General features: G+C 41.0%; 1 long non-coding RNA gene across 1 annotated transcript; it reads left to right on the top strand.

The window, feature by feature from the left end:
- The first annotated feature begins 594 nt into the window (after window positions 1–594).
- Window positions 595–12,388, top strand: LOC141173666 (uncharacterized). Its single transcript, XR_012252651.1, has 2 exons — window positions 595–1,571; window positions 12,130–12,388. It is a non-coding gene; the product is annotated as an uncharacterized lncRNA (long non-coding RNA).

Raw genomic sequence — 12,388 nt, 5'->3', positions numbered from 1 at the left:
GATTGCTGCTTCCAATAGGTGGCGCTATAGAGTTCAAATCCTTTTTTTCTCTCAAGAGGCAATTTGCATATTAAATTTCCCAGAGGAGCATTGCACGGCGAATAAGTCTCCTTGCCTTGGCATGCTAGAGCTGGTATGTCACTCTCCACAAGGAGAAATGCTACCCCTTAGACCAAAAGTATAAAAAAATATATATAAAAATTCGGATCACCCAACTTCTTCCCCTTTAAAAATAAAGAAACGAAAATAATAAACATATCTGGTATTGCAAAAAAAGTTCGGTCTATTAAAACTATCAAAATATACAAGTATTATCGTACAGCAAAGAGAACAGTAATTGCAGCGCCATGATTAAGTTTTTTTTTTTGTAGCCTCACCTCTTTAAAAAAATAAACAAAAAGTGATCAAAACTTTGTATGTAGCCCAAATTGGGATCAATAAAAATGTCAGCTCACCATGCAAAGAACAAGCTCCATGGAACGAAAAACAAAAATGTTACGGGTCGCAAAAAATGGCATCAAAGACCCCCCCAAAAAATGTATGTATGCCGTGATCGCACTGGCAGAATTGTGTTTCTTCGCTGCACGTTTACATTGCACAGTGGGGAGGGGGACGGTTCAATTTTCGCCTCAGGCAGCAAGAAAGCTAGAATCTGCCCCGCATCGAGCTCTGCATACAAGTTGCTTCGGGGCCTGTTTAAACAATGATAATAACTACAATGTGATGTATGAAGAAACATTCTTCAGACGCGGCTGCACTGCATACACTGTACGTTGCCGGATTCCATTACTGGAGGAAGCTCCTGACAAAGCTGGTAATACGCAGACCCCTGTGACTGGTGCGATGCAGGGAGGGGGCGAGGGACTGAGCAAGTCCAGGCACAATGAAGTACGAAGGAGGAAGGACAGCAGCAATGGAGCCCAAGGGAGAGAATCTGCTGGTGAAAATGAGAGAAAGAGCAAGTGCACGGTGACATTACAGAAATGCACAGAGATGGTAGCAGAAGGCTTTGTATGGGGAGCAGCAGGAGAAGCTGAGTGACAGCTGGAGTGACGGGTGCAGCTGTCATGGTAATCCGTTCTGTTTCTCAAAAGCAAAAAAGGCGTTTGGGTCTAAGGAAGACGTAAAAGGAGTAAAACATGAGGAAAACCCAAGAAGAAGCTTCATATTGATCAGCGAGGCACATGACATGAAACTTGCAGTATGTGCCAATGTGGTTGTATGGGGGCTGATCAGTAACCTCCCCTTTACTTCAACGCCTCCCTAGTCTATAAATATCGAGATCAATGTACGTGCTCCACACAACGTCTTACTTTAACCACTGCGTTGCCAGAATACAACTCACCAATTAGACACAGAGACAAGTAAACCCCTCCCTTCTGGAAGCACTGAGAGTTGTAGAGTGGACTTTACACCTGTCTGTGACATCGAGCGTACAGCCTTGCCTACAGAAAGCAGCCATGCCACTGTTTACCCGAGCCCTTGGCCTTCTGCGCCAGTCAAGATCTCCCCGAGTTATGAACAAAGCTTGGGCATCGCAACAACCCAAAAGTCAAGAACTCTCAGCAGCGGTAAGTGAGACCGGCACTGGCCATTGTAGAGACTCGGAGAGGACATTGGTTTTTATTTTCAAAGATCACTTCATATTCTGGATAATAGTCTAAATTTTCCATTTTATTGGTCATTATAGAATTTCTTTTCTGAAGAATTTCTGTCTGACCAATTGTGAGATCTTCATTGTCTTCTATTTCGCCAGTACGAGCCAACACTAGTTTCCATTGGGTCATCGTCCAGACACTTGGACTTGGCTTTTTCCAATGTAGGGCAACATTAAGGATTCTTGAAGGGCATGTAATCTTAGTATTATGAGAAGTTGGAGCATAACTAACGTACATTTCTGTTTGAGAAATTCCATCTCATTGCAAGGGTAAGATAAAAGTCCAAGACGGTTTAGATGGAGTCATTGTGAGGTCAACTGCTGCAACCACCACTTCACATACGTGCCCATTGTAGATCTCCGTTCAGCTTGTACATCTGTTTCCTGGAGGGATGTGTAATTACCTAACCTAACTTATGTATTTTTCATAATTATTCTGAGTTTCCGATCACCCATAAAAGGTTTATTCAATGATAGTTTGTCATGTTGTGTTGGACAACTCATCTTCCGATCTTCTTATATCTGGTCTTTCCTAAAATTGCAGGTAAACTTGTGACATAATCACACATGTTGCAGCCGTAAAGGGTTGCAAAATTAATTTAGTTGTCCTTCGTTGGTATTTATTAGCTGATAATCTCTTTGCATGTAGACCCTAAGGCATTCTTACATTAATACTTATTATTACTTGATCCTTAAGCTTTTCTGCTAAATAATAAGAAGTGACAGATGCACACCCCTCCCGGTAATATACTCTCATAGCATACAGCGCATAAACCTCCTCCGAGTGGTTAATGTTCAGTGAAATGGGGGGAGGGTGTACAGCAGGAGGCAAACGACCTTGGGAAGTGTCCCGGGTCACCAAGCCGAGGCCTTCAGCTGCCACAGGACACAGCGGTGAGAAATCCCTATAGACGCCAGCTTCTGACATTGCAATTTCTAGGAAATTGTTTAGCATGTCATTTCTATCCATTGCACTAGTAACAATAGTATATACACCATTGGATCTTGAAGGGCTTACAGTCTACATCCAATTTAAGGAGAAAATTCTTGGGCCTCCTCCATATTACACCTACAGGAGATTTTCTGACCTCCCATCCTTCATCCATAGCCGTTAATATGGGGTTGGTCCCTTTGTACATAAAACAGCTTCCTCTCTACTGGAAAAACGTTCTACAAGATTTTGGAGGCATCTGTAGGAATTTTTGCCCATTCCTCCAGAAGAGCATTTGTGAGGCCAGACTTTCATGTTGGAGGAGAGGCCAGGCTCACAATCCAGTCTAGTTCATCCTAAGGGTGCTTTCACATTCTGTTCAGCTTTACACTACTCAACACTTGGCATTGTGCTTGGTAATGTAAAGCAGGGTTCCCCAACTCCAGTCCTCAAGGCCCACCAACAGGTCATGTTTTCAGGATTTCCTTAGTATTGCACAGGTGATGGAATTATTGCCTGTGCAGGTGATGCAATTATCACCTGTGTAATACTAAGGAAATCCTGAAAACATGACCTGTTGGTGGGCCTTGAGGACTGGAGTTGGGGAACCCTGATGTAAAGCATCTTCTCTGCATGGAAGCCCATGTCGTGAAGCACCTGGCAAAGTTTTTGTGCTGATGGTAATACCAGAGGAGGTCTGGACTCTGCAGTTATGGAGTCAGCAGAACTTTGGTGACTTTTCTGCCCTCTGCTCCTCAGCACTCGGTGACCCCGCTCTAACTTTCTGTGCTCTCCACTACGAGGCCGAGTTGCTGCTGTTCCTAATCGCCTGCATGTTTAAATAAAACCAATGAGAGGTGATTTTAGAATATTTAGGAGGAAAGAAATTGAATGAACTGACTTGTTCCCTTGGCTATAATGGTGGCTGCTACATTCCAGCATAATTTAGATAACTAGTGTCACATTGTGACCTGCAACGTATTATGGCTGCGACAAGCTAGTCGCAAAATATCCAACTAATTCTGACTTTTTGCAGTCATGGTACCCTGCAGGTTGCAATACCAAAGTCTCGGTGTAGCCCCAGCTTAAGAATACTTCCTTCTACTTGTGAAAGAATGGCTCAAAGTACAGGCCGACTGCAAGGCGAGGGGCAGGATTGTGTACACTGGGGGCTATGAGACTCAATAAAAAACCTGAATTCATTGATTAACCACTTCACGACCTATGACGTATAGGTACAGTATGTCGTATTGGCCCCTGACACATGATCGCGGGGCACCGATAAGTTGACATGACAGCCGGGGGTTTGCAGAAGACCCCCGTGTCTGTCATTGACAATCTCCTATGGATCTCCTCATAGGAGATGGTGATTTCTGCTGCAAATAGTAGGTAGGGCTGAAGCCATGCTACGTGTAGCCCAAGCAATCGGATGATGGCAGCTTCAAGTCTCCTAAAAGGACTAATGAAGTAAAAACAAAATAAAACAATAAAAAAAAATAAAAATACACATATTTGGTATCGCTGTGTTCATAAATGTCCAATCTATCAAAATATAAACTAAATTAATCCAATTGGTAATTGGCGTAATGACTCAGCGTCACAATGAGACTATTGAATTTTTAAAAAAAAGTTTAAAAAAACAACAAAAGTTTAAATCACCCCCTTCTGCCCCATTTAAAATAAAACAATTAAAAAATAAAAAATACACATTTGGTATCGCTGTGTTCAGAAATGTCCGATCTATCAAAATATCAAATAAATGAATCTGATCGGTAAACAGCGTAACGAGAAAAAAAATCAAACTGACAGAATTAATTTTTTTGGTTGCTGCAACATTGCAATAAAATGCAATAACAGATGATCAAAACATTGTATCTACCCCAAAATGGTATCAATAAAAACGTCAGATTGGCGCACAAAAAAAAAGCCCTCACCCGGCCCCAGATCCTGAAAAATGGAGACACTACGGGTCTCAGAAAAGGGTGCCATTTTTTTTTTCTTACAAACTTTGGAATTATTTTTACTACTTAAATAAAAAAGAACCTATACATGTTTGGTATCTACAAACTCTTAATGACCTGGAGAATCATAATGGCAGGTCAGTTTTAACATATAGTGAACGTCGTAATTAAAAAAAAACAAAAAAAACAATTGTGGAATTGCACTTTCACAGCACTTGGAATTTTTTTTCTCATTTTCCAGTACACGATATGGTAAAATCAATGATGTCGTTCAAAAGTACAACTTGTTCCCCAAAAAATAAGCCCTCACGTGGCCGTATTGATGGAGAAATAAAAAAGTTATGGCTCTGGGAAGAAGAGGAGCAAAAAATGAAAACGCAAAAATGGAAAATCACAAGGTGGTGAAGGGGTTAAGAAGACGTATGTCCTGATACTTTTGTTCATGTAGTTCAGTTTTGTACATCTAATATCTGCAGGAACAGCACGGTGCAGGACTGACATTGCTTCAGTTCTTAATTACAAAACACCAATCTGTGGAGTTGTCACCTCATTAGATGACTTACAGCCTTTCCTAGAAAGTATCAGGTCACTCCTAGTGATGTCTATAAGCTCCAGACCAGGGGATTATTAATGGATGAGATTAGAAAAAAAATATTGCTGTAATGCTACAAACAGCCCTTTCTCTACTGACCTTTCACGTTTGCAATTGGAATTATTTTGAGACATCCATTAATTCTGGATGAGAGGACTTGTATTCATAAGCAGCAGCTGCGGCTGCTGCTTTATCCTTGCAATGTCCTTCAAGGATAAGACTAAAAGGTCCAAGTCTTGTGCTTGTCAATGGCTACCACCTTTTACAACGGTTTACCGGCACCATAGAAATTAGTGTTCTTCATTTATTTGCAATATTGGGCAGAGCTGTTCATTCATGCACAACATTGCACACGTGCACAGATGAGAATCATGGTTAACATGAACCTAGGTGCCAATCCAAGATAAAATCTCAAGGGAAATAAAGTGTAAAGCGGCCAAAACTGCACCAACATTTTTAAAATATTAGCTCTTTGAAAAGACAAATCCAGAAATACCTTTATATGGCCAGTCCATTCCTCCGTTACTGAGAAATCAGCAATTTGATTTATATGCGAATGAATCTGAACAGCTATGGTAGATCTGAAGCCTCTGTCACTCCAGCTCAGTGAAGTCTCCACCTGCTTGACTGGAAGCTCCTTTGGCTGAAGTTACATGAAATAGGAGCTGTCAGTCAAGCAGGAGGAGGCGATGCTGGGCAGGCAGTAGAGCTGGAGTGAAAGAGGCTTCAGATCTACCATAGCTCTTCAGTCTCATTTACATATCAATTCAAATGCTGATTTCTCAGAAATGGAGGAATGGTCTGGTCATGTCAAGATACTGTTGGACTTGTATTTGAAAATGCTACATGTGCATATATATAATTTGATGGGGGGGGGGTTAGATTCTGCTGACAGATTCCCTTTAATGGTAATGCAATGATGCAGCTAAACAGTAGTTCACTAACAATACAACTGTAAAACTGCACCGATCTTTGGGTTGGCATGGTTCTTGTCACAACCTGTCCACGAGATGTGAGAGCGTGGCTCACTTACAACAAGGGACGTCACGTACGTTAAATCACTTAAAGGGATTTTCCCAATTGAGCATGAAAATAAAGTGTAGTGAAGTTATGTAAGTGTCTGATATATTTGTGTTTTTAACATATGTACATGCTCCCAGTACATCCAAACACTGGAAACCTGTACAGAATCAGTCCTCCTTTCAAATGAGAGGTGGATACAATGATATTTTTCTGATCTAAATGCATTAAAGGGGTTGTCCAGGCATACAATATTGATGACTTATCTGCAGGATAAGTCAATAGTAGATCGGAGGAGGTCCGACACCCAACGTCTCCACCCATCAGCTGTTTGGTTTTTTTTTTTTCTCTGGCCGCATGTAAACACTTTGAATGGCCTCTGCCTGGTACTGCAGTAGCAAGCGGCATCAGCAGAAAGAAGACATGGAAGAGAGGGCGGCCGGCCACTGTGTGCGCATGGCCGGGGATAGGAACTTGACATGCGCGCACACGCCGGCAGAATTCAGACAGCGCTCACTCTGGGAAGCAAGCACTGTCAGTCAGAAGCCAGGGGAGGCCCTCAATAAATGAGGTGCACCAAACTCTTGGCCACACCAAGGGTGCACCATAGCCTCCTTATTTGCATACAAATTAAAAATTATTTTCTCAGGCACTATAGTAGCAGGTACAGAGCTAGTAAGGTTTTATAGGGGCTAAGTCCCCTACAACACTGTATAGTCCATTTAAAATGCATTTTGGAGGTGACGCACTCCCTTTATAAAATGTGGAGTCTATACCGCGTAAAAGCAGAATCTATCTCAGCCACATCCAATGAAGAGACCAGAGTAACTGATGCAAGCAGCACTTTACAACAGCCTTCTCCCTACATGAAGAAAATGGAGGTAAGGCGATGTGCACACTGTCTGCGCACTGGGCTACAGTCTACATCGAGAGCTTCTCCTGCCGGAACGTTACAATAGGAGTCTATTCACTTAATGGAGGACAAAAGTGTAATTTTTAGGCCTCAGTCTGGCTTCTTACCTAAAATATGGATTTTCTGCCATTTGTGGTCCCCTATTTACATTTTTTTATCCAATTGTAAAGCCATTCAGCGCTGCAGTGTAAAGTATAAGGGTCAAAACTAAGCATCTTAGGAGACGGGAGATAGATATCAGACAAAGCAAAAAAAAAAAAGTAATGCTCCAAAGTTTCCAACATTGAAAACAACATGAGTTAGGTCTCATTCACACAGCGGTGTTTGTATGCCAAAGCCAGGACTGGAAATTACAGAGAAAAACTATTATTGAAATCCGCATGCGTTTTTTCTGCCAGGGAGATGCAGAAAAGCTCAGGAAAAATCCGGAGCATTTCTGCATCGTGGGCACATAGCCAAAGACTGACATCATCTCTGTTTTTTTGAGACACTCCTGGCTTTGGCATAGAAACACTGCTGCAAAAATACTGATGTGTGAATGAGGCCTTAGGGTTAGAATTAGTAGTGAAGTAATTAAAGTAGCAGAAGGTGCAACAGCAGAACCTCCATAACTTATAGAAAGCGCTTGCTAACATTTTAATGGAACAGGAAGGTAAAAGTCATTATGTGTATCCTGTACACAGATAACACACAGTCCAGTGTAGACTAGAACATTCATTGTGTGCATGTAAGTATAATTTATGCTTCAGGAGAGTGGCTTTTGTAGAGAATTAGTCTCCTTCCCCACAACACAAACTTTAGGCCTTGATACAGCTGGATCCTGGTTGTCCCTGTTTGGGGGTATCCTACCCTGCAGCCTGGACCCTTTTGACCTATATGCATTGAACGTAGTCAATAGGTCTGAAGAAGGGTTATATAAAATACTGACAATAAATCTTATTTGAAGCATTTCCAAGAGCCCTTAGGTGTGCAGCTCCTTCACTATGTCTACTATTAGTTTCCTTCCCCATCTGGCAGCTGACAATATAGTGCCTTTTCGACAGGCAATCTCTGCATGTGTCAGAGCTGTCTAACACTCGTGACACATGCCGCCGCCACGGCAACACTGACATCGATGCCGAGCACGCCGCAAATACTCGGCGAGCACGCTCGGGTGCTCGCTGAAAGATTTAACAGTTCATGCTCGCTCATCACTAGTAACCAGACATAAGGCAAGATAAAAACATAATAAGAAAATACCCTGCAGTAAATAAACAGCAATAGTGCATGAAAATAATAGAGGGTGCTTAGTTAACATAATTTTGATCAACAAAAATGTAAAAGCCATCCCACCGCGTCACGGTGACCTTACTCTGGACTTTCCTAACCTCTAATATTAAAACCTTACCATTTTTTAAGTGACGTGCATGTGAATAAGGGCTGAGAAGGACTGAAACCCAGCTAGTGGACACCCAGCCATGGGGAACTACATGAATGTGATGTCAATCTCAAGAAAAAGGCAGGCCACACCTTTATGTGCACTGAATGCAAACAGACTGGAAAAAACCCTATAGAAATGAACTAGGATATAAGTTGGTGTGCATGCTCACACTGGCCATTTACAGGCTGCATGCACACCAACTTATATTCCAGTTCATATCTTTAGGTTTTTGTTTTAGTCTGTTTGCACCTTGTGCATATAAAAGGTGTGGCCTGCCTTTTTCTTGAGATGGATATTACATTCACGTAGTTCCCCATAGCTGCGTGTCTATTATCTGGGCTCAGTCCTTATCCACATGCACGTCACTTAAAAAAAGGTACGTTTTTAATATTAGAGGTTAGGACCGTTCCGAATAGGGTCACCGTGAAGTGGTGGGATGGTTTTTACTTTTTTTTTTAATCAAAATTAAGTTACCTAAGCATCCTATATTATTTTCATGCACTACTGCTGTTTATTTACTGCAGGGTATTTATTTGCTTATCATGTTTTTATCTTGGGTTTTGTGTGATTAGTGGCCAGTGTTAACATGCGCTTTCATGCTTCACGTACACCAATTTATATTCCAGTTCATCTCTTTAGGTTTTTCTTTTAACCTGTAACCACCCAAAACCACCAAAGTGTTAAACAATTCACCATCCTAGCCAAAAATTTTAGGTATTAATCCCTAGGGATCTTACTAGAAATAGTGTTACTAATCTCCATTCCAGTCTATAGAAAAAGTTCATTTATTCCCCTGTGAACAAGTGAAGTGAAATGTGTTGGGATGTTTCACCACCACGATCTGTAGAGATATTCTGACTGCTATTTTGTATTTCTCACTATTGTGACAGTCAGGGTAATACTATCTTTAGTGCTAGATGTCTTGTGTATAGTTTAGTATCTGATAGAGGGGGCTCACTACTTATTTTAGAGGGTTAGGCTGATTATTTGTAAATTTTACCCTACTAGTTTTCATAGCAACTCTTTGAATTGCTCATACAGTACAGACCAAAAGTTTGGACACACCTTCTCATTTAAAGATTTTTCTGTATTTTCATGACTATGAAAATTGTACATTCACACTGAAGGCATCAAAACTATGAATTAACAAATGTGGAATTATATACTTAACAAAAAAGTGTGAAACAACTGAACTGATGGTCCCAACCCCATTTATAAGGCAAGAAATCCCACTTATTAAACCTGACAGGGCACACCTGTGAAGTGAAAACCATTTCCGGTGACTACCTCTTGAAGCTCATCAAGAGAATGCGAAGAGTGTGCAAATCAGTCATCAAAGCAAAAGGTGGCTACTTTGAAGAATCTAGAATACAAGACATATTTTCAGTTGTTTCCCACTTTTTTGTTAAGTATATAATTCCACATGTGTTAATTCATAGTTTTGATGCCTTCAGTGTGAATGTACAATTTTCATAGTCATGAAAATACAGAAAACTCTTTAAATGAGGTGTGTCCAAACTTTAGGTCTGTACTGTATATGCACTTAATATATGACCGAAGTTATCAGGAGTAGTTTGCATGGTAATTTAACCCTTTGTACATGCATTATTAATCCTATACAAGCCTTGAGTGGTGTCCTTTGTGGAATTCTAACACTTATGTGACGGTTTTATTCATTAATACACTGTGTGCAGAATTATTAGGCAAGTTGTATTTTAGAGGATTATTTTTATTATTGATCAACAACTATGTTCTCAATCAACCCAAAAGACTCAAATATCCAAGCTTAATATTTTTGGAAGTTGGAGTGATTTTTTTTTAGATTTGGCTATCTTAGGAGGATATCTGTTTGTGTAGGTAACTATTACTGTCCCGAATTATTAGGCAACTTAATAAAAACCAAATATAATCCCATCTTACTTGTTTATTTTCACCAGGTAAACCAATATCAGTGCACAAAATTTAGAAATAAACATTTCTGACATGCAAAAACAAAAAAATTAGTGATCAATATAGCCACCTTTCTTTATGATGACACTCAACAGCCTTCCCTCCATAGATTCTGTCAGTGGCTTGATCTGTTTTCGATCAACATTGCGTGCAGCAGCCACCACAGCCTCCCAGACACTGTTCCGAGAGGTGTACTGTTTTCCCTCCCTGTAGATCTCACATTTTATGATGGACCACAGGTTCTCTATGGGGTTCAGATCAGGTGAACAAGGGGGCCATGTCATTATTTTTTCTTCTTTTAGACCTTTACTGGCCAGCCACGCTGTGGAGTAGTTGGATGCATGTGATGGAGCATTGTCCTGCATGAAAATCATGTTTTTCTTGAACGATACCGACTTCTTCCTTTACCACTGCTTGAAGAAGTTGTCTTCCAGAAACTGGCAGTAGGTCTGGGAGTTGAGCTTCACTCCATCCTCAACCCGAAAAGGTCCCACAAGTTCATCTTTGATGATACCAGCCCATACCAGTACCCCACCTCCACCTTGCTGGCGTCGGAGTGGAGCTCTCTGCCCTTTATAGATCCAGCCTCTGGCCCATCCATCTGGCCCATCAAGAGTCACTCTCATTTCATCAGTCCATAAAACCTTTGAAAAATCAGTCTTAAGATATTTCTTGGCCCATTCTTGACACTTTATCTTATGTTTCTTGTTCAAAGGTGGTCGTTTTTCAGCCTTCCTTACCTTGGCCATGTCCCTGAGTATCGCACACCTTGTACTTTTTGATACTCCAGTAGCATTGCAGCTCTGAAATATGGCAAAACTGGTGGCGAATGGCATCTTGGCAGCTTCACGCTTGATTTTCCTCAATTCATGGGCAGTTATTTTGCGCCTTTTTTGGCCAACAAGCTTCTTGCGACCCTGTTGGCTATTTGCCATGAAACGCTTGATTGTTCGGTGACCACACTTCAAAAGTGTGGAAATTTGAAGACTGCTGCATCCCTCTGCAAGACATCTCACAATTTTGGACTTTTCAGAGCCCGTCAAATCTTTCTTCTGACCCATTTTGCCAAAGGAAAGGAAGGTGCCTAATAATTAAGCACACCTTATATAGGGTGTTGATGTCATTAGTCAACACCCCTCCTCATTACAGAGATGCACATCACCAGATTTACTTAATTGGTAGTTGGCTCTCAAGCCTATGCAGCTTGGAGTAGGACAACATGTATAAAAAATATCAAAGTGATCAAAATACTCATTTGCCTAATAATTCTGAACACCGTGTAAGGATAAGACCAATCTGTATATATTTTTGTTACCTAAATTGCTTTTTTGATATAATTTATATCAAAAGTGCGAAAAGTATAAGAGATTAGGTATTTTGATATCCTGACCATGGTCATGACAATATTTGGAAACGTACCATCTAAAAAAAAAAAAAAAAAAAAAAACCTGGGGTTTAAAAATCTGAGAATAGCTTTTTATTTTAGTCTCTGTGGAGTTTTCTTTGTGCTGAAGATCAGATATATGACCCTTGTATCCATCCGGTCTCTGGTTGTTGTATAACGTTATACTGGTGGGGGTACGGGAGACGTTCAGCATAAAAATGAAAAGGTTTTGAGAACCTGATGCCGTAGAGTCATCATTATCTGTAATAACCTAACCACATGGACACTTGTGTCTGTACAGGAACAAGCCATCGGCCTCGGGGTGCTCTTCGCAGTCTTCCTAATTCCCTCTGGCTGGATCCTGTCTCACTTAGAAAACTACAAGGGCCGACAAGAATAAGGGAAGTTTCCCGACCTGCAAGGATCAGTCACCGGCACTGGATGATGGCGGAAGGATGACAGCTTGGGACTGAATAAAAGGCATGGTCGACATCTCATCCGGGGTGTCCGGACCCCCTTGTGTATTTTTTTTTGTACTTAATAAAATTATTTTAAATCTG

The sequence above is a fragment of the Phyllobates terribilis genome, unplaced genomic scaffold, assembly GCF_046119375.1.
Source record: "Phyllobates terribilis strain yellow unplaced genomic scaffold, ASM4611937v1 Scaffold_13__5_contigs__length_258822181, whole genome shotgun sequence".
Taxonomy (NCBI): domain Eukaryota; kingdom Metazoa; phylum Chordata; class Amphibia; order Anura; family Dendrobatidae; genus Phyllobates; species Phyllobates terribilis.
This window is presented reverse-complemented; position numbering and strand designations above follow the sequence as displayed.